Genomic DNA, 3,959 nt, shown 5'->3' on the forward strand with positions numbered 1-3,959 from the left:
CATAAGAAAAAAATCGTTTTGTAACTCCACGTGATAGGCATATTGAACGCTTAAGACCAGCAAAACACTGAGAGTGACGAATTGTTGTCCACTCACACTTTAAGACCACTCCATCCACCAATCACAATTCACCCTTACATGACATCACGACAGAGGGGGGACCCCCAATCCCCCCTCTAAAGACCATGTGAAAAGATCACATGACAGCATTTTCAATCTATTTAAACGAGCACAGTCATCAAAATTTCACATTCAATTTTTTTCAATCATGTCATCAGGACAAAGTCTACATTTGCAAGGTATGCGACCCGAACTTCAGTCCTTTCAAGAGAAATGTTTCATTTGCTAGTTGGACTTGGACATTCAATCTCTAACCCATGCCCTGCTGTGGAAAATTTTTCCAAACGTTTCAACAAAGTGCACGGAGAAACCTTCCAGTGTGGACACTGTCGTCGTTACCCTCAAAGCGATGACGACAGTGACACAACAGCAAGCAGCAACGATGAAAATGAGAGTCAACTCAGAGCTAACGAAACCCTCAAAGACTGACAAACATCCAGCACAAGTCTGGGTAACACAACCCGAACTAAGAGGACCCACACTCATTGAAGCCGCCAGAAACACCATTGCAGATCTAAGAAGTAGTGCCTTCGCTCACTCACATCATCAACCAGGATCTTGCTTGTAAAATTATCTGTTTCAATATAAAATAGTTCATAATATTCTCTATACAAAATTCTGTACAAGATGAAAAAGAAACAGCAACCAGATTGTCCTTATTGCCATGACATTGATCAAACACCACTCCATTTATTTGTCAAATGTCCAATTGCTAAATCCTTTTGGAATAAATTTACAAAGTCAGGGATTGCATTAACACAGATATCGTGCATTTTTTACGCAAAAAATCCTGAAAAATGCATTTTTAAAATTTTAATGCGTCCCAGGACACAACAGGCTACTTGGAAGACTTATCGCATTAGCCTTGACAGGTCAGTTAGATTCTGTTGTTTGAGAAACGTAGAAACTTTAAGAACGAATCGAAAAGGTCAGAAAATTGTGACAATTACACATCCGGGACACTTGCATAAGCATCCGCCATTTTGAATTGATTTCTCGCTCGAAGAAACACGTGTTGTGTATTCAAGTGATAATGGCAACGGGTGGTAGACACGGCAAATTTTTGGATAAATGGCTGAAGGAATTTCATTGGCTCCAGACCAGTGGTACCGGAGGTGATTTATTAATGCTTTGTAAGGATTGTTTAAAAGCTGGAAAGAAGAACACGTTCACGACTGGATGCCAAAATTTCCAAAGATCTGCACTTGTACAGCACATGCAACAGGTTGATCATGAAAGTACAGCTAAGGTTTTGCAACAACAGCAGCATTTTAAAGCAGTGTGTTCTGCAGAAGCCCTTGTTGTAAATTAGCAATTCCCTGGGGTCCCCCTCCTAGTAGGAGTTTTGCATGCATGTGCAGTAAGACCTGTTGTTCGACCACGAGGTTGTCGGCCATGTTGAAAAGTGTACACGTTTATCTCCTCGGAAATTAAAATGTTGTATGTTCTAAAGACTGAACTTTTTTGCTGACCTTCAAACCTGGGACATACGGAACACAGCGAGTGACAATGCAAGCAGACTGGATGAGGAGTCTTTATCCAAGCAAATGCAAACAGCATATTGGCTTTCAAAGGAAGAGATGCCTTCTGTAAAACTTACTTCACTTTGCGAACTTCAGGTAAGTCATTATTTTGGTAGAATAAAACTGTGAATGTTTTCTTTAGTAAAACAGTAAGCTTTTATATTTTTTGTTTCAAGCACTTTCAACTTGCTTAAATTCTTTTGTTATCCAGGCATTAAATGGTTGTACAAGTCTTGACCACAAGCCGGTAGGAAATGTTTATCATCACCACCAGTCTGTTAGTGATATGAACACCGCATTTGCAGAATTAATAAAAACATTGACGAAGATATTCAGAGTAGTCCGTTCATTGGAATACTTGCTGATGAAAGCATAGATATTGCAGTGTACAAGAAGTTGGATATTTACATCAGACTTGTGAAAGATGGTGAGCCTTGCACTCAATTTGTGGGAAATCGTAATGTGGTAGACGGGAAAGCTGAAACTATATACAATGCACTAATGGATTTTATGCAGGAAAAAATATAGACTGTGGAACTAAACTTGTGGGATTGGGAAGTGATGGAGCTTCTGTCATGACGGGACGGCACACTGGTGTTGGTACACGATTAAAGTCAGTGGCTTTTTTGGTTCATACTCATTGTGTAGCTCACAGACTCGCTTTATGTAGTGCACAGGCTGCTAAATCAGTTAAGCTATTTGACGAGTACCAAACACTGCTAACAAACATTTTCAACTTCTACTCAAACTCAGCTGTAAGGTATAATAAGCTACGTGAAATTCAAAGTGTCCTAGAAATGAAGCCAGTATCCTTGAAGGCTGCTGCCCCAACACGATGGCTGTCCCTCCACAATGCTGTTGATGCAATCTACAAATGCTGGCCAGCACTTGTTGACTGTCTTGGGCATCAAAGCTACTGAAGATAATAGTAAAAATGCAGCAAAGGCTTAAGGATACTTGAAGCAAGTCCAGCAATACAAATTTGTTGCAGCAACTTGTATGTTGAAGGATGTGCTTCCAACATTAACAAAGCTTAGTGTGTTTTTCCAAAAAGATAATGTCGGTCTTGCATCTGTGGAACCCATGGTAAAATCTACTATTGCCACAATACAGACACTAAGGAATGACTTACAGGAAGAACTTGCAAACCTACCTAGCCTTAAGGAACTTAACCAGCAAGTGCTCACAAGTGGTTTGTATTGTGAAGAGGAACTTCAACAGGCAGGTGCTAATGCAAGGCAAGTCTTTATTAATGCTGGTCAAGCATTCCTGGGCAATTTAATTGAAAACCTTCAGGAGAGGTTTCCAAGTGAGACACTAGATATCTGCAAAGCTCTCGACCTTGTAGTCAACCCTCAATCGCTTCCCCAGAGTGCTGCTGATATTGCTGCTCATGGAGTGGATGCTCTGAACAAGTTTATTGAACACTATGGCCAGCAAAAGACTGTTGTTGACAACAGAAATGTTAATCCCGATTGACCCATAAGTAACGGGAGTGGACTACCTTCAATTCAAGTTTCTCCTGAACACCCACCGTCTTTTGAGCATGCAAGAATTTAGCAAAAAGTTCCTAACTGATGAAGGTCTCTGTGAACAGTTTCCAACTAACAAGACTCTTGTCAATATTGCATTGACAATTCCTGTGTCTAGTGCTGCATGTGAGGGGGGCTTTTCTTGCCAAAACAGAATCAAGACAGGTATACAAAACAGATTGAATGAGCAAAACCTAGACAACCTAATGAAAGTTGCAATTGAAGGACCCCCACTGGCACGATTTGATTTTCAGAGGGCAAAAGAAATCTTCAAAGAGCAGCGTTGTTGCAGAAAATAGAGAAACCTTAGTGTCCTTCTGCCCATCTTTCAGTTGCCCCTTGTTTCATTATGAAATGTCACTGTGTCTAAGTTGAAATATTTGTAATTGAAATTCAATGGTTTATTTGCTATTCATTTGAAAAGCAACAAGTTTTGTCTTGGAGGGCTGTCAAGATAATTATTTGGACCCACAAGAAAAGCTAGGGACCCATATTTGGCCAGATATATGGGTCCTTGGACCCAGACTGAAAAATCCTAGCGCCATCCCTGAAAGTGGTACAACATTACATGTGGAGGACACATTGCTTTCGAGCAAAACGAAATTAAGTTTTAAGATACACATCATCCAGTTTAATCCTAAATCACTTGATCATAATTAGAAATTATTTTCTTTACATTAACGCAGTACATGATGAAAAAAGAACCCTATTTTGTAACCCTTGTTAATGAAAAGTTGAATTAGAAAAATATATTGCAATTACGACAAACTACTTTCTTTTAACA

The 3,959-nt window shown here is 39.7% G+C and overlaps 1 pseudogene; it reads left to right on the plus strand.

The window, feature by feature from the left end:
* Positions 1 to 469: 469 nt before the first annotated feature.
* LOC110042939 (zinc finger protein 862-like) lies at positions 470 to 3,474 on the plus strand (annotated as a pseudogene).
* Positions 3,475 to 3,959: the final 485 nt, after the last annotated feature.

This window comes from Orbicella faveolata, unplaced genomic scaffold (assembly GCF_042242905.1).
Source record: "Orbicella faveolata isolate gen_17 unplaced genomic scaffold, um_ofav_v1 contig_46, whole genome shotgun sequence".
NCBI classification, from domain to species: Eukaryota; Metazoa; Cnidaria; class Anthozoa; order Scleractinia; family Merulinidae; genus Orbicella; species Orbicella faveolata.